This window comes from Castor canadensis, chromosome 10 (assembly GCF_047511655.1).
Source record: "Castor canadensis chromosome 10, mCasCan1.hap1v2, whole genome shotgun sequence".
NCBI classification, from domain to species: Eukaryota; Metazoa; Chordata; class Mammalia; order Rodentia; family Castoridae; genus Castor; species Castor canadensis.
In genome coordinates, this window is record NC_133395.1 from 65,312,322 (window position 1) to 65,331,277 (window position 18,956).

At 45.0% G+C, this 18,956-nt stretch overlaps 1 long non-coding RNA gene across 2 annotated transcripts; it reads left to right on the forward strand.

The window, feature by feature from the left end:
- The first annotated feature begins 5,211 nt into the window (after positions 1–5,211).
- LOC141411317 (uncharacterized) lies at positions 5,212–18,475 on the forward strand. Of its 2 annotated transcripts, XR_012436089.1 has the most exons (4): positions 5,212–5,566; positions 16,007–16,184; positions 16,740–16,917; positions 17,466–18,475. It is a non-coding gene; the product is annotated as an uncharacterized lncRNA (long non-coding RNA). The 2 variants fall into 2 exon arrangements; XR_012436088.1 differs by having other exon boundaries at positions 16,740–18,475.
- The last annotated feature ends 481 nt before the right edge of the window (positions 18,476–18,956 follow it).

The following is an 18,956-nucleotide window of genomic DNA, read 5'->3' on the forward strand; positions in this document are numbered from 1 at the left end:
CTACCCAACTACTACTGAATTTTTTGAATCAGCTCAAGTGATAGTTGCTCTGGGATGCCTGTCTTCCCTTCCCCTCTCCAATCACGCTGGGATAATTAGGGGCTCCCTTTCCAGTGCCCCATCAGCAATATGCAATCCTTCCTGTGGTCAGCCGTGGGTTTCTTTGCGGTCCCACCCACTGGGCATTCTGTCCCCAGAGGATTCGGGCTTTGCATCCTGATCCTCACTTTGGACCTGCCAAAGAGTGTGTTCCACCCACGCTGCAAACGGAATGAAGAGCTGGGGAAATGACGAGTGCATTTCTGCCTTCCTGGCTGCAAAACCCAGCTTTCACAGCACAGGTCCAGGTGCTAGGCAACTGAGGAGAGGTTTTGGGGAAATGAAGGCAATGTTCTTTTGATCTCTAGGAAAAATGTGTAATTTTACTGCAGGTTCCATGGCAGGTCACTTGCTCCAGCTTGAGGGCTGTGCAAATCTGTACTTCCACACCAGGTAATTGGACACTGGACAATTCCCTGGAGTTAATTTGCCCCAAGCCATCTACAGATCGGGGTGGCAGAGAGGTTAAGTGACTCACTCAAGGACTTGTAGAGCTAAAGGTACAGAGCTTGGGATGGAAACCAGTGGCTGGTGGTTATAGGATTAGAGCCCATCTCTGAGGGCAGGCTGGCTGTGAAGTCCAAGGAATGACTGGTGAACTTGAGAGCAGAGCAGTAGCTCCACTTCAGGAGCCTTGGGCTGCTCAGGACTCCTGAGCTACTGCCTTGACAGGAAGTAATACTCTCAGAGCTTTCGCCCCAAAACCTCAGAAACCTTTTGATGATGCATTAAATGTCAAGTATATTGTGGAGAGAAGAAGAAGAAAAAAAAACCAACCCCCCAAAAAAAAAAAAACCCCAAAACCCAGTTATGAGCCTTTGTTACTGAGGAGACACTCAGTAATATCACAGGAAGTCATGCTGTCAAAATAATAGAGAGGATAGTGTCGAGCTGGGGACCACACCTTGTAATAACCGTACTTAGTACAGAGGAGCATCCGCTGCACCTTCTGGTCTGTGCACTCCCTCCGAGGTGGAGCCCAAGGGGAGGGGTGCAGGGAGACGAGTCTACTTTATGGCGTCTTTGCTGTGAGGTGCAAAGCAGAGTTGACTGAAAGACTGCTGTGTTTAAGGTGGTACTGCCCATACTGCAGATAGTTATCATGAAGATTTAGGTTTTAAAAAGGGCATATTTTTGATACAAAGTGAGTTTTAAATTTCTTTTTCCCTAAATGATTTGTCTATTTGGACAACAATCTCCAGACAACTGCAGCATTTGGGAACTTGAAAGGACTCTCAGAGGTCATCTTTCCCAACAGAGGAGGAACTCACAGCAACCTACAGATGAGCCAGCACAGGTCCTCAGCCAGATTATGGCTTTGGCAATCTGGTCCCCAGGCAGCAGGGCCTCATGTCTGTCATGTCCTGTGGTCATACCTTACCGGTGCCCATCTCCTTTTAAACGTGAGCTCGCTCCCCAGGGCAAGTCTTCTGTTTACCAGGCAAGGATCTGGCTGAGCACCTGGCATAGAATGAGTGTTGGATGCATGTTTGCTGAGAGAATAAATGAAAGTCAGGCAGGAAATGGGCCAGGTTCTTCCATGAGTCTGTAATAGAAGCCTGGAGAGCTGGCTCAAAGCCAGCTGTTCAAAACACGAAGGAACTCAGGCTGTAGAGCGTGGGTGGCTGGGCACCTCTGGAGCTAGGCAGTGTTTATACCATGACAAGGAACATCTCATCTCTCATCTGTCCATGTGTTTCTCTCTCCTCATTTATATCTCTAGTCCTGCCCTCCTTCGCAGCCTGTCTAACACCTACTTGACAGATCCACTGAGATAGTCAGTGGCAACTTGAACTAGACATGTCCCAGTCAAGTCAGTCTTCTTCCACCTTTTTCTTGGCCACAGCACCTCCATTTACCCTAAATCCAAGTTCTTCTTGGTCCTTCTGTTTCCCACACCTCTGCTACCCGTTAATTTCTCAGCAAGTTCAGTGACTTCACATTAAAGAATATATTCCAACTGGGCGCTGGTGGCCATACCTATAATCCCAGTTACTTGGGAGGCTAAGATTGGAGGATTAAGGTTCACGGCCAGTCAGGGCAAAAGGTTTGCATGACACCATCTCAATTAGTCTCAACCAGTCGCTGGGCTCAAGCCAGCTATAATGGCAGACATGAAACAGGGGGATCATGGTCCAGGCTGCCCTGAGCAAAAAGTGAGACCCTAGCTCTAAAATAATCAGAGCAAAAAGGTCTGGAGGTATGGCTCCAGAGGTAGAGCGCCTGCCCTGCAAGTGTAAGCCCTGAGTTCAAACCCCAGTACTGAAAAAACAAAAAAAAATCCACATTGGACCTCAAGCTACCCCCCATCTCTACTTCCCTCACTGAAGCCACCACCATTTCTCCCTGATTTTAGGCCATTTACTGACCTTCCTGCTGTTGTGTAGCTAACCCAAACTTGTCCCTTCTTAAGGGGCTTTATCCCACTGTGCCCTTGTTCGGGAACACTCCTCCCCCATTTTGATCAAGGCTTTCTCTCTGGCATTGGCCTTTCTCAGCTCAGACAATATTCCTTCCGCACACAAAACATTTGTGGCTGCTCAAGCAGGTCCTGTCCTTCCTTCCTCTCTGTTGTTTGCCTGTAAGTGCAAACAGCCATTGAGAAAGCCAGTGGCCCTCGTTCAAGGACACTCACGAAGTCTTTGAAAAGAGAAGGGCATTACTCTTCTTGTCATCCCAGTGGAGCTGGGGGCAGCAATGCTCTGCCTTGAGCTCTCAGAGGAGAAGTACACCATGTTGCTGTGACTAAGTCGCCCATGCTATCTGCAAGGCTCAGAGAACTGAGGTGTGAGCAGTGTGCATGTCGCTGCACTCCATACACTCTGCTGTGGAGTGAGTGTTCTGGAGCACTTAGGAACCCCTGCAGCTTGGTTCTCTTGGTTGTTCCTTGCTTCCTGCCAGGACACACAGCATGGAGCCACAGGGCCTTCTTGGTGGTGGTGGTGGGGTTATGGCCTTCTTATCCAACTCCACACGTCTGCAGAGCGCTCCCTCTTTTGGACCAGGGTGAGCTCCAGCCTCTTGCTGGGAGCCTAGGCTGGGCAGCACATGAATGACAGGGACGCACCTGTACACTCACAAAGGGGAGCCACCATCATCTACACCTCTGCCTCCTTCACCTGGTGCAAACTGCTCAGACTCTGTGTGCTGGCTGTGATGGCCAATAAATGTTTCCCATTCTGCATAGATTGAGTGCTTGCTGTGTGCTGCAGACTGAGTGCTTTGTTTCCTTACAGGTTCATCCTTGCAAACAATCCTATGAAGCAAGCAGGCATGTGAAACCCTGTATTTTAAATGAGGGATCTGATGAAGTTCAGAGATGCTTAGGGGCCCACACATACTAAGAGGCAGCCCAGGAGTCCAGGTTCATCACAATCCTAAACCCATATTGTCTTGGAGACTTTTTCAACTTCCTAAATTGCCTGGGACCAAGGGCTTTTCCAGGACATGGAATTTTCAAGTGCTAAAACCAGGAGACAGTTGTCTCTTTACCTGTATGCACAGGCAGGAAAGTTATCAGAACCAGGCCAACTTGGTCCAGAAGGCCTGGTCTAGGTTTTGGATAAAAGGAAAAAAATTTTTTTTTGTTTTTTGAGGTGCAGCTGATCCTCAATACCAAGCTGGTCTGGTTGGGATATTATTTTTTATTTCAAATGTACTTAGCATTTGTTTTCTTCTGTTTTCCAGTCATGTCTTTTTTGTCCTTCAAGGGATATTTAGCAAGTCTTGGTCAACTTTGAAATGATTCTTTCGGTCACGTAGGTCTTAGGTCACAGGTTACAGCCTGGGGAGGAGCGTGGGGATGAATTGCTGAGGCTGGCGGGATGCCTAAACTCTGACCCCCAGAGGCCATGTGTCTTTTCCCAAGGAGGAAGGACAGAGTCTAGAACTACCCAGGTCCTCTCCTTATAACCTTGTCCGGTGACCATCCACAACTGCTGAGCTTTGCCAACCGTGCTCAGACAGCCAGTCTTATTAGCCCTTCCCTCAACCCTCTTTTCTTTGTTTTTCTGTCATCTTAGTTTCCCTGGGGGCTAATTTCACTGCCCTTTCTGCTTAGCAAGTGGGAATTAACTTTGTTAATCAGTTAAAGAGATTATTTAGCTAAAAGGTAAACAGGTGAAGATATTTCTAGTTAATTAATGAGAAAGAAGTTAAAAGTTTAAAAGAATCTCCTTGACTTTTAATTTTTGTAACAGAGTAACTGGAATCAGCATTACTTGGGAGGCTTTGCCCCAGGTAATCAGGATGGGCCCCAAAGTCTGAGAACCGATCACAGCCGCTGAACAAGGTGGAGGCCCTTACACAACTCCCTGGTTTGCTACTATGACAGGGACCCCTATACATAGGCCTTTACAGACTGAACTACTCCTGGGGCCGTGTCTCTTATGTCTATTTTTTTTTTTTTCACAACAACAACAGAAAAATCTATGCACTCAAATCACTGTCAAATTTGGCCTTGACCAAGCACTAGCTAATGTGTTAGTTAATTGCTAGACCTTTCTATAGAATTGAATGGTTAACAGTTCAAACTTGGCTTTTCTGTTATTGAATTCGACATTGTCCTCAAATTTGCTGTCCCTTCTGTGTTTCCTATTTCACATGCATGCCTCATCCCACCTGCCCCATCTACTGGAAACCTGAGTCACCTTGTCCCCATCCCTGTCCCCTGAAGCCTCAGCATCTTCCCTGGGTTATTCAAGTCTTGTAGATGATTTCAATACTGTCGGTTTTGCTGTGAGTTATTTTCAGAGATGGAATTCTAAACCCTCCTCTACTCCTTCAGCAGTGCTCTGGTTGCCTGTCATTTTCAAGGCCTCCCAGGGCTGGCCCGGCTGCCCTGTCATCCTCCCCACCTCTTCTACCCCATGATTTGCTATGGCACAGGCTCTCCTGCTCATAGCTTTGCTTCTGCTCTTCCTGCCCCCTGGCTTCTCTAGCCATGGAACTCCTACCCCTCTTTAAAAAACCACCCCAGAAGTCACCTCCTCTGGGAAGCTCTCTTTTGCTCTCCTAAGATGAGTTAATTGACTATTGGCATTTTCTCTGTACCTCTGGACTTCAATCTGCCCCCTGTTAGTGTTGACCTGGCCATCACACTGGACTGTCAGCTCCCAGAGGACAAGGACAGTGTTGCCTGCCCGCGTATTTGTGTGTGGACTATGACTTACTATGCACACCACAGACCTGTGCTGTTGGCTGTTGGCCGAGTGGGTGCATGGCTTCAGTGACTTCACTGTGACATTCTGCTGCAGTCCTTGATCTCCCCCTTCGAGGGCATTGAGGGTTTCCCTAGAAACTGCCACTTCAAAGCCATGTGGAAAAAAAAAAAATTGAGCTAAATCAGGCAGCATTGTTTACTTCTTAAGAAGATGCTGTGGTGTTCCTTCCTGCACCTGTGCGAAGCCTCCAGCCCGACCTTGACACGTCCCTGCGGAGCAAGCTGTTGCAGACAGAGCCCCTGAAGGTGTGTGAGGTGCCCAGAGAGGGCGGGTGGGGAGCGCTGACCTCCAGTCTACACTGCAGCCTGGGAGGGAAGGTCACTGGTTCTAACTGGAGTTAGGGAGACAGGTTCCCCCTTCCTAACTCTTCTGCCCAGAGATGCTATTTGCACTTCCTCCACCTGGAGGGTGTGCCTTTTTCTAACTCATTCTGCCTTTTAGAAGTTACTAGGCCTTTTATGGAGGGGATTGGTGGTGTTGGGGATGGAACCCAGGGCCTCTCCCCTGCTAGAAAAGTGTTCCTACCCACCTTTCTTTTTGTTCCTAAAATTTCAACATGGAGTAGCTCTGGGATTCTCTCCTCAGTGGGAGGTCAGCCCTTAATTCTGGGCCTTTGCATTTTCACAAAGACTCTTTGTGGCAGGTAGGTCTGTGCCTCCTTTAAATGACCTTGAATGACATTGCCCTCTGCACTCTTTTTGGCAGCCACAGGAAGAGGTCTGCCTGCCCTGAATCTGAGGCCTTGAAACCATTTAGATCAACGCAGGAAAAATAAACAGAAGGACGGGCAGGCAAGGTAGCTGCCAGTGAATCCTTGCTGTCGCTGTCATTATTCACCCATTACTGGTGCTCAGTGGATTAAGCAGTTAGGACTTGGATTTACAATTTGCCAACTGATTAAACAACAGGGCTTTACCTGCCGGGACCCATGTCTCTTATGTCTATCTTAGAGGAGGAAATAGTTACACCAAAGAAATCCACGCACTTAACCCAGAGCCAGACTCAGCCAGGGCACCCCCACGGCGGGTGCTCGTTTGTGCTTAATCCCAGTCCTGGGCCTGACTGTTGCCCAGAGCACAGGAGAAAAGTTTCTTGTGGCTTGTGGGTTTTTACTGCTCCCTTTACAGACCCATTCACCTCCGACTGATCTCGGACTTTGCCTGGCCACTCCTGCATGTCCTACAAACAGGAGAGCTGCTGTCCTTTTCTCAGCCATCAGTTAGCAGTCAGGAGGCGTGTGTCCCGACGTATGGCTGCAGTCAGGGAGGGGACCCTGACCAACCATCTTCATTCACCAGGCTTCAGCCCACCAGTTCCCTCCTGGGCGTCACATGGGCACCAATGAAAAGAGCAGGGGATACTCTCCCGGGAGGCCCTTCCAGGGATTTTCTTCTCCACAGTGCTGGGCCCTGGGTTTGCCAAGTCCCACGAGTCTGCAAACTGGAGAACTTTCTTTCAAAGCAAGGCCTTCGCCCTCCTTGGCAGGCTCCTCAAAGCTGCCTTGCTCTGGCTGTGCTGAGAGTCTGTAAAAGGCTTTTTGTTCAAGGTCCTCAATGAGGACATCCCTGGGAGCCACTCAGAGAGGCACAGTAGGAGCTGGAGGACTCTTGAGGCAGGGCCACTTGGGTGGGCAACAGGAGAGAGCACAGCCAGGTGGCCTGAGAGGAGCAGGTCTCAGAGAACAGGGCTGCCATGGAAGGTGCTAAAAATGTGGAAACTGTTTGTAGGAATAGCGATTGCACTTCTTAATAGTTGCTTTTAGAAGTTGGAGGCGTAGTGTTTAAGCTTCTTCAATTTCTATTTTTTTAGTTACATTACTGTGTTTAGTGTACAAATAACACCTCAGGGCTGTGGTGATAGGTCCTTAGGAATACACAGAGAGAGAAATGATTTTGGAGTTCAGTGACCTCAAGACATGGTTTTCTTTAAAAATTCATTGCTGGACCTTAACTGACAGCCTTTCACAGAAAGGTGGGTTTGTCCTGAGGTTTGAAATAAAGGCCATCTGAGGATGGTGTGAGCACAATTGCTCAGAGATCACAGGTGATGGCCCAGAAAGGGTTGTCAAGTACAAATGTCATTTCTGCTTACAGAAACACAGAACAGTGGCACCACAAGCAATGCCAGAGGCCCCTCTTGTGCCTCATCTCTGGCAAACATTTTAAATTAAAATGTTTTAATAGTATAAGAGTAGTCTAATTCAATTATGTTCCTCTCTTAAGATTTTTTTTTTTTTTTTTTGGTGGTGGTACTGGGGTTTGAACTCAGGGCCTCACACTTGCCAGGCAGGCACTCTACTGCTTGAGCCACTCTCCCAGCCCTTCTTTAGATGTCTTGACTTAGCCTACTTATTAATAAAAATTGATCCTAAAATATAATTGAACTAACCAAAGGTTTGTATGCTGTCAATAAACACACAAAATGAATTTCATTTTGATCTGGTTAAAGGTGAATTAACAAATTGCTCTCTAAGTAGGACAAGAATATTGAAGAAAAACAAAAGAATGATTTCTCTCTTGAACAAGCACCCCTCTCCTTCCCACAAAATATCAACAAATCAAACAATAATAAAACGCTTCTCTGGTACTGTGTATAGACTTCTTTGTACGAAGTTCGTACTGGTTTTATGCCCTTTTTCTCTCCCCTTTCTTTAAATTGATCTGTTCATTATCTTTCAAACATGCCATTTGCAGGAAAGGTCTGAATTGGTTTGCTTTTGCGGTGCATTCACAAAGCAGGCTGTGGAATTGGTTCACAAGCCAGGGACCCTGGAAAGACAATATCCCTTCCTTCCTGAGGCAGATATTTCAGGATTGGGGAAGCAGGGTTTCCTGTGTTCTCACAAGGGGCTGACAAAAAGAAACCCAGGGCAGTTACAGAAAGAATTCAGCTTGGCCCTAGCAGGAGGCCTTGTTTTTATGTGCAGGCCCCATCTGACACCGAGACACCTGCCTGGCCAGAGGGTGCGTGCACTGGAGGTGACAGGCTGAGTGATCGCTGGAAGATTCTCTCTAAGTCTGATGTCCAGCAGCCAGTCTGCAGAAGGACGACCTGGAAAGCTCAGTGCTTCTCTCCTTCACTCCCCTCCCATGCCAGCCCCCACTGCGCCAACCTTTGATCATAGGGCAGTAATACTTCTGTCCTCTCTTGCACCAAAGAGCATCAGAAATTTTGGTGCCCTCTGGAATGCTTATTTACTGTTATGTTCCATCTTACTTCTATGTTCAGCAAAAGGCAAAATAGGGAAGTACACAATTGACCCATCTCTCATCCAATCTCCCTTCTTGTTGTATTTTCCCTGTCCTCTTCCTCTTCACTCTCCTACATCCTAGGAGACCTAAACAACATTGAATAAAAGTAATTTGAACATTTAATTCATCCAAAGATGCTGGTATCTGACACCTGTTTCCTCTTCCAGAGTTTTATTTCATGTAAAAGAAGTTTGTGAAAGAAAAATTACCAAATGTATAATAATAATAACTATTATTATAATACAGCCATAAAGAAGGAAAAATCCAACAATAATAACAAGTACATGTTGACAGGAGAGCAGGAGCAAGTGAAAAGGAAGTGGAAGTAATGAATGATCACTCATTTTAAAAATTTTCTCCACTTGTAGTTAATCAATACTATTTGATTTCTGAAGTTAATTAAAAAATAGAAAGTGGAACACCTTACTTCAAATGGAAACTATCAGAACAACTATCAGAACTAAAATTCAGATTATATAGTAAAAGGGAACAAGTAGAACATTTAAAATAAAGAAATTATTTAAGGTGTTAGAATTGTAACAACTGTATTATAGTAAGAAATATAAACAAGATCAACTCATTTACTAAAAAGAAGTAAACTCAGAATTGATTTTTAAAAATCTAAATACAGCTATGTACTATCCTAAAAAAAAAAAAAGTACCTAAAACAAAGTGAGTCAGAATCAGAGATAGTGCTTAAAGTCCCAGAAATATCTCTCTAATGGTGGAATTCCAGGCACTGTGGCATTTGGGAGGGGTAGATATTTTTGGACTAAGCTCTCCCAGTCTCTAAAATCAGACCATGTGGTTGCCAGCTCATAAGACCAGTCCTGTGTGCCTCAGTGTTTGTTCTAGATTGTCGAGCTTCCAAAGGGCAGGGGCTGTGCATGCTTTGTCTAATTCCAGGCATTGCAGAGAAGTAGCTTGTGAGGACAGACTGTCTGGTGTTGAAGGGACTGAGAAGTGGGTGGCGAGGAGCACTTGTTCTCTCCTCAGTCCACTAGGTAGAGTGTGTCTGGTAGAGAAGCCTCTAAGGAAGTTACGGTATCTATTTTGGGCCTTGAGTGTGCTATTAGATATCACCAAGCATTTGCATTTAACAGATCAGGGCTTGATTCATCAGGATTTCCCTATGTGTCATACCTCCTGAGAGGCAGTGTCAGGCTGCCCTGGGTTAGAATGCCAGCTCTTCTACTTACTGGCTCCATGGCCTTGGGAAAATGACTCAAAATCTGACCCTCAGTTACCTCATCAGTACAACACACTCATTCATTTGTGGAAGTCAATCGTGTTGCAAACTTACTGTGTGGAATTTTTCTATTCTGGATTCTGGGGTTGTAAAACCTCTGCTTCCAAGGGGCTTATGTTCTGATGAAGCAGGGTAGAAGACACATAGCAACAATCAGCAAATATCTGCATAATGCATCAGGTGGGATAAGTGAGGAAAAATGGCCAAGTGGAATGAGGGACTAGAGAGTGATGGCAGTGTGTGTGTGTGTGTGTGTGTGTGTGTGCGTGTGTGTGTGTGTACATGCCCCAGTTGCTATTTTCAGTTGGGTGGCCAAGGAAAGTCTGTCTAAATGATCCCATGAGTTGGGTGGCCAAGGAAAGTCTGTCTAAATGATCCCATGAGCCCTGTGGAGACTCTGAAAAAGACTCATTCCTGCAAATGGGACATGGAGGGCAAGGACTCTGAAGTAGCAAGAAGAGATTAGAATCCAATGAGTAGGGAGAATGGTAGGATCTGAGGACAGAGCTTTCTGGGGGGCAGTTAGAATATTCTAGGCCTTGCTAAGGACTTTGGATTCTATCTGGAGCAAGCTCAGAAACTAATGGAGCTTTCTGAGCAGAGCAGTGACACCTTCTGTCTTATGTTTAAAAAAGGTTACTCTGTGTTGCTGCTGGTGCATACCTATAATCCCAGCCCTTGGGAAGCTAAGATAGGAGGATAGAGAAGTTGAGGCCAGCCTGAGGCACATGGTGAGACCTTGTCTCAAACAAAACAAAAGAAAAAGAAAAAAGAAGGAAGGAGGGAATAGGGGAGGGAGGGGGGATTATTCCTTTTTCTAAGTTGAGAAATGGCTGAATCTGTAGAAGGGGCAACAGGAAGACTAGTTAGCTGAGATGATGGAGTCTTGGACCAGATGGAAGAGGTGGGAATGGTGGGAAGTGGTTGATTCTGGATCTGTTTAAAGAGGTTGGCCAGATTTCTAATGAGTTGGATATGGGGTGAGTGAAAAAAGAAAAGTCAAGAATGACACCCAGGATTTTAGTCTGAGCAACTGCAATAATGAAGCAGATAGAAGGACCCACTGTTGATTCTAGCCATGTAAAATGCCTGTTAGATATATGAGTAGAGATGGTAAGATGGAAATTGGAAATACAAGATTGAGGTTCAGGGAGTGAAGTCAGGGAGGAGATGCAAATTTGGACAAAGCCACTAAAATTTTGGGGATGGATAACATTATATTTGGGGTGACTGTAGTTGGAGAAGAGTAGAGACCTGAGCTGTCACTCTAACATTTAGGGGTCAGGGAGACAAGGGAGAGCTAGGAAAAGAGCAGCCAATTGGGTGAGAGGAAAAACAAGATAAAGAGGTACTGGAGAAGCAAGTGAGTTTATTTTTTGTAGAGCTGGGGATTGAACTCAGGGCCTAACGTATGCTAGGGAAGCTCTCTTCCAGTTGAGCCACACCCTCATCAAGAAAGGGTTTAGAAAGAACAGAACCTACAACTGTGCTGGTAGTCCAGTGAGGTGTAGACTACAGGATATTATGAGATTAAATGAAATAACAAACACAGAAAACCAATGCCCAACAAAAATCAAGTTGACTAGTACTGAAAGTTTCATAGTTAGAGATACTTCCTTTGGGTGGCAGGGGGACCTCACTCTGATCAAGGATAGGGTGAAAAGATGAAAATTCTGGATGTGGATGGTGATAAAGATTCTTTGCTTGGCCAAACTTTAGCCAGGTTTAGGAATCTTCTCTTAGGCCCAACTGTATATTTCCAGTTTTAGCAAAGAGCTGTGGTAAGACAGTTTAGCAAGAACCCTCACCCTTGATATCTGATCATTCTCCATATCTGAGCAGGTCCCTCATCATCCACAGCCCCCAGGCGATTGTGATCACTGCTGGCCTGTCTTCAGAAAGAATCCTGTTAGATCAGTTTAGTCTGGATCCCCTTTACCTCTGATGTTTCCTCTCAGTAATTTTCTATCCATTAACTTCTGTCTTGCTCCTTGTCTATGAATGAATATTCCATATAACTGTGTTTAGAGTTGAGCCTGATCTCTCTCAACTAATTGTGCTAGGCTAAGATGGGACCAGGAATCTGCATGGAATAAAGGATTCCTTGTGCTTCTGTTCTGGTAATCTGAAAGCCATGCTTCCAGAAGGCCTTTTCTGAAGAGTTGCCAGTAGTTAGGGTACCAGCCCACCTTTCCATTTTAGTTGGAGCTGAGAAAAAAAAAAATCAAAATAGCCACTTAAACCTACCAAGACTTAAAACTGAGTTCCATAGAACCCTATTTGAGGTTGTGCTCCAGACCCAAAGGAAGTCCTTCTAATTTCTGCCACCCATACTTCATTCCAGTCTTTCCTCTACCCTGCTCACTGTCTTCTCCTCCTGCCTCTTTCTCTGGGCCCCCTACCCATTTTCCACACCACTCCACTGGAGAGAGAATGGGCTTTTATTTATTTATAATAAATTTACTGGGTTTGAACTCAGGGCCTACACCTCGAGCCACTTCACTAGCTCTTTTTTGTGTTGGGTTTTTTTTTTTGAGAGAGGGTCTTGTGAACTATTTGCCTGGGCTGGCTTTGAACTGCTATCCTCCTGATCGCTACCTCCTGAGTAGCTAGGATTACAGGCGTGAGCCACTGGTGCCTAGCGAGGACAGACTTTCAAAACTCCATAGGTGACTCTCAAACTCAATCAGACCTTTCTTCTTTCAGTCAGTGGTACCCCCTGTGCCCAGTTGCTCTGTCCAGTCCCAAACCTTGTTGTTCCCTTTTCCTATCCCTCTTCTCCAATTATTTAGCAAGTGTCTTCTGCTCTAGCTACCCTTATGATCTTGCCAAATAGGGCCCATTGGCAGGATGCCTTTGTAGCTACCCTAACCCAAATTGTCTTTAACTATGCTTGGGTCATTTCACAGCGTCTTCCTCATAGCCTCCCTGGTTGACTGCTTCCTGATCACTGTGCTTTCCTGGGTCAGGATGTGGACTCTTTCCATCCCTCTGGAGAGTCTTGCTTCCCTGAAATGCCTGACCGTTGAATTTTCAGCAGAGATGGGAAGAACAGAGATCACGTTGACCTCCAGGAGCCCTTGGAGTGGCTTTAAGTCATCCTGACATCCTCTCTGCCACTTTAGGTCTCCGGATAAACATCAGAGGGAGGTTTACACATAGTCAACTTGCTCCTTAATCCTCACAATTTCATTTGCCTCCTAGTTCCCAGACCAAGGCTCTGGGAACTAGAATTTGACTCTGAATTGAGTTGGGAGAATCCATCTATCTCACAAAGACTTCAAATACAATGTTTTGTAACATTGTATCTACATTAGGTTTTGTGCTGTTGGTGTGGCAGATAACTGAATTGGAGGGAATCTTTGTGAGCCAAATGTGATCTTCTGACCACCTCTCTTCTTCCGAGGTGAGAAAACCCACCACTAATTTTGTTCCATTTGGAAAACTGACTCCCAGTCCTCATTTACAAAGTCAAAGTTGGCTCCTGGTTCAGAACGGATAGACGGATGCCCCTCCTTCTTGGGTTTCAGAGAGATGTGGAGTACCTTCTGAGAGCTGAATGGCATACTTGACAACCTCTAGTCTTCTAATACTAAAATAAATTGCTAATAAATTTTAGTCTTCTAAAACAAAATGGAACTTTTCAGATGGGAGACTTGGTGAGGTAGACTGACTGACCAGCTCCTGCCCTTCCCTATCTGGTCTCTCTGCTCCCTGTCAGCTTGGCTCTGGCTTCAGTCATCTGCCTCCCTGTGCTTTGGGCAAGTTCACCTATGTTAGAGGACCCTCACAGAGCTACCTCAGAACTGTCCCCCCTCCCAGAGACCAGAAGGGAGAGTGAGGGAAGGAGAGGGGGAAAGAGAAGGAGAGAGAGAAGGAAAGAGAGAGAGAACCATGGGAGTGGGGAAAGACACTAGAAGAGAAGGACTGCGGGGGGGGGGGGGGTGGTGGAGTGGGGGAGGCAAGGCAGTGGTCCTGGGGAGAGGCAGAGAGGGACTCTGGAATGTGAATTTAAAATCCATCCGCACAATCTGCCTTTGAAAGGCAAACATTTTGGCAGGAGGCTGGCAGCTGAAGATGTAAGATAGTAAGTTAGCATTTTAGACCAACTTCCTCCACTCTCTTATCTTCTTAATTTCACAGCAAACAATGGGCTATTGACTGAGCTTTCAGAGCTATGGGTGTTCTCAGAGGGAGGCCAGCCAGAACACCAGCATCTCTGGCTTTTGCTTTAGCTCTACCAGAAATATGAAACCCCGGAGTCTTGCTCTTTCTCACTTCTATGCCCTACAGTGCAGATAGCTGTGGAAGAAGACTTTGGGCCCAGGGAATATGTGTGTGTGTGTGTGTGTATGCATGAGTGTCTGAATGTATGTGTGAGCATGTGTGTATGCATACTTGAGTGTTGGTGCACCTATGAGTGAGTGTATGCACATGAGTGTGTGTGCTCTTAAGACAAGGTGCAAATCCACCAGGCCAATGACATCAGCACTTGCATTGTGCTCACCTTTCCTGGGGAAGGTCTGCAGTGAGTGGATGCAGTGCAGGATTCTTTCCTTGCCCTTGAGGGGCAAGGAAAAGTTTCAGGGCCCTTTTCTTCCCATGTAGTCAGATGGGTCGTGAAAGTAGTCCCCCAAACTCCATAACCATGTGGACAAAGACACTGACCCTATCATTCTGGGGTGACTCACCTCAAAGTCTAAAAGGAAGTCATATTAACAAAAACCAACAGGCAATTCTACTGAGAATTGCCATCTGGGACCACTGCAGAGAAAGGCGGAGAAACTCTAGAGGTGTTTTCAAATGTTTGGGGATCCAGTTGTAGAGTGGATGGACCAAATGGGGAACTCCTGTGTGTCTGCAGAGTCTGGAACAGTACTTGTCACATGTCATAAATGCTGACATCCTTTTGTCCCTTCCTACTGTACTCCTCTGTCTCCTCTGAGATGGTACAGATCAGAAGCCACCAGTGAGATGTACAGATGATCCAGAGTATATGAGGAGAAAGTGTTTCAACTTCTATCTCAAGTTTTTTTTTTTTTAAATCTCATTCTTATCTCAATGTGTAGTATATATTTTATGGTGTTCATAATATATTAGCATATATATATATATACATATATACACATAATCTATACATAAATACAAATCTTACACAACATGTGTCTATATTACATTTTTCTTTCGTGGTACTGGGGTTTGAACTCAGGGCCTCTTGCTTTCCAGGCAGGTGTTGTAGCACTTGAGCCTCTCCATCAGCTCTGTTTAGTGTTGGGTATTTTTGAGATAAGGTCTCGCAAACCATTTAACTGGGCTGGCTTCGAACTGTGTTCCTCCTGATCTTTGCCTCCTAAGTAATCTAGGATTACAGCCAAGAATGTCGTATAATATGTATTGCTATATATTTTACCAAAAATGTATTAAGAGTGAGTACAGCTTTGAATTGCTATAGAAGGAAGTGCTGGAGAACTGTGTCCTCTTGTCCGGTTAGGGCAGCTACGGGTATCTTGGAGAAATACATCAGACAGGTATAGAACTAGATTGGTCAGGGTTCTGTAGAGAAATAACCAATGGGAATTTGTCTATGTGTATGTCTGTATCTATCCATATCTATTGCTCTATGTAAACATAACACGTTTTTGAGGAGATCTATTTGAAAGTTGGCTCATACAATTGTGAAGGCTGAGAGGGCCTGCCATTTGAACCCCTGAGAATGGAGTGGGAGGGTGGAAGGGACTCGAGTGTAGGACCTTGAGTCTGAAGGTCCAAGAACCCGGATCTCTGATATTGGGCCTTCAACAGATTGGATTATGCTCACACATGTTGGTAAGGGAAGATCTTCTTTATTCAGTCTATAGATTCAAATATTAGTTCCTTCCCAAAACAGCCTCATGGACATACCCAGAAATAATGTGTTGCAAGCTAGTCTGGCATCCCTTAGCTCAGTCAAGTTGACACATAAAATTAATCATCGCCAGAGCCTTGTCCTCATCACTCGTCACACACTGACGTTGCCAAATATGCTAAGAAATTAACTTAGGCCAGGGTTGCAATAGGACAGGAAAGGAAAACAAGACTCAGAAAACAGATAGCCTTCTTCATGTCTCCAGGAAATTCAAGAATGAAAGTTGGGGGAAGTCAGTCTCCTCTGAATCGTTTCTCCTTTTGGCTGTTACCTCCCGTAGGGTTCTTGCACTCTCAACAACTTCGTGAGATGCAAGGATGGGGGAAGAGAGGCCGTGATTCTTCCAGTGACCTTCCCATAACCATTTGCTGTAGAAGTTGAAAGGTGCCAATGGGCTGCATACATGCTGTGGGAATAAGTGAAGGAGTGATGAAAGGATCTATTTCTTCATCCTGCAGGTGTGTTTCAAATGCTCTTAAAACTTAAAACTTCATCAGATGAACATTTTTCACCCTAATGATGATGCCATTTATTGACAACTCATGGTATGCTATGCTTAATGTTAAAGATCAAACAGTCACTCTAGCCTTTAATTCCTCATAGTAAATGATGATGAAGATTTGTTAGACACATGAGAAACCAGAAACACAGAGGGTAATGTGTTTATGTATGTATGTAGCCGATAGATGACTGGGCTCTAATCTGTTCTATTTTCTTCCAAAGGGTCAACAGATGTTCCCAGCTGGTCTGGTTATGGGAATTGTGGTTGCTCTTCTTGTAAAGAAGTGGATTCAGAATTAGTAGTTATGTTTTTGAGAGGTGGGACTTTGTAACCACTGAGTAGCTTGATAGTGAATTGAATTAATACATACTGTTTTATTTTATGTTAAGACACAGGGGTCAGCTGAAGCTATATGTAGAGTGCATTTGCTGCCTGTCTTCTAACTGCCTATTTATGCATCTCTTTTCCCAACCAAATGATAATGCCATTTTATTCATTTCTGCATCTGTAGAATCCTAGCCCAGAGCCTGGAACATGAAAGATGCTCAGTAAGCATTTGTTGAAGAAATGAATGGCAATCAGGAAAGCCAGCTCCTGTCTCCAGATTGGAGTTGTATTCAGGGAGAAAAGGCCCTCATAGTGGAATGGAGCCAGCTGTCTCTGAGTGGGAGCCTGGGCATCATGTGAAGGTGAGGACATGGTCCAGGACACAAATGGCTGTGCTTTGGGAAGATGTCTCTTTGAAGGACTCTTGGTTTTTTGGTATGGTTTCAACGCTCAGTTCCATGAAGCTTTAGGAACAAAGAGATTTCTTTCTCCTTCCTTTGAAGGTTTGGGTCTTTACATCTGCTGAAATAAACTTTCAATAGATAGATTAACAGGAAAAAAAGCGTGCAAATCTACTTCCTATGGACATGTGCATGGGAACAGTACACAATCTGAAATTCCAAGAAAGGCCAAGTGGTGGGGGCTTGAATACACTCTTCAGAGGAGAGAAGGAAGTGGGGGCTGTAGTCATTCTTAGAGAAGTAAATGATTTTTATGGGAAGTGAGTTGACCCAAAGTACAGACAATATTAATGATTCTCTCTGGAAAGTCATCAGACAGTGGTTTGTAACCATCAGTCCTGGTGTGGTGACATTTCCCATTTACCTTTCTGTGAGATGAGTTCAAACTTTCTTTGGTTAATGAGATTTCAGCGAGGGGATTGAAGGCAATTGTTTTCCTTCTGGGACAGCTTTCAATAAGAGACCTGCAGAAAGAAAGTTCCACCCTGCACTTGGGAAGAAGAGACAGGAGAAAGTCTGTAAGTTCATCCTTCTGAATTGCTTCAATGACCTTTCATTCCTAAGTCAAAGTGCTTAGCACCATGCTTTGGGGTGTCATTTTCAGATCCCCAGCAAAACTGTGGAGGATCTTAGCAAAAAGGCTCCTGCGGAGAGGAAGGCAGCTGGAGCCCTGAGTTAGACTTGCTTTCTGGCTTGTTCCCAACCTGGCTTAGACCCTCTCTAGGAGGGGCAAGGCTGGTGGCATTCATCACAAATAGAAACAGAAATACGATGTCCACTTCCCAAAGACCGGTTTAATAATCTGAGCTTCCTTGCCCTGTTCCTCAGACATTAACTGCTCTGAAGTGAGATTTCAAGAGTTTGCGTGCACTATTCACAGTAGCCAAGTTATGGAAACAGCCAAGATGCCCCAGCACTGACGAATGGATTAAGAAAATGTGGTATCTATACACAATGGAATTTTATGCAGCCATGAAGAAGAACGAAATGTTATCATTCGCCGGTAAATGGATGGAATTGGAGAACATCATTCTGAGTGAGGTTAGCCTGGCCCAAAAGACCAAAAATCGTATGTTCTCCCTCATATTCGGACATTAGATCAAGGGCAAACACAACAATGGGATTGGACTATGAGCACATGATAAAAGCGAGAGCACACAAGGAAGGGTGAGGATAGGTAAGACACCTAAAAAACTAGCTAGCATTTGTTGCCCTTAACGCAGAGAAACTAAAGCAAATACCTTAAAGCAACTGAGGCCAATAGGAAAAGGGGAACAGGGACTAGAGAAAAGGTTAGATCAAAAAGAATTAACCTAGAAGGTAACACCCACGCACAGGAAATCAATGTGAGTCAATGCCCTGTATAGCTATCCTTATCTCAACCAGCAAAAACCCTTGCTCCTTCCTATTATTGCTTATACTCTCTCTACAACAAAATTAGAAATAAGGGCAAAATAGTTTCTGTTGGGTATTGAGGGGGTAGGGGGGAGAGGGAGGGGGCGGAGTGTGTGGTAAGGGAGGGGGTGGGGGCAGGGGGGAGAAATGAACCAAGCCTTGTATGCACATATGAATAATAAAAGAAAAATGAAAAAAAAAATAAAACTTTGGGGGAAATGGGTTTAAGGTCTGCTTCGGGGACCTTTTTTAAAATTAAAGACAATACCATACTCCTAAAAATTAAAAAAAAAAAAAAAAAAGAGTTTGTGTGCTGATGGTTGTGTTACTTCACGTGTTGTGAGATGACACAGGCATTTGTATTGCTGCATTTTCTTTTTTTTTTTTTTTGGTGGTACTGGGGTTTGAACTCTGGGCCTCATGCTTGCTAGGCAGGTACTCTACTACTTGAGCCACTTTGCCAGTCCCTGCATTTCTAATTAGAAGAGAAAAAGCAACTTTTCTGTTATGCTCAGATCCTGGGGATAGAAACTACTTGCCAGTGT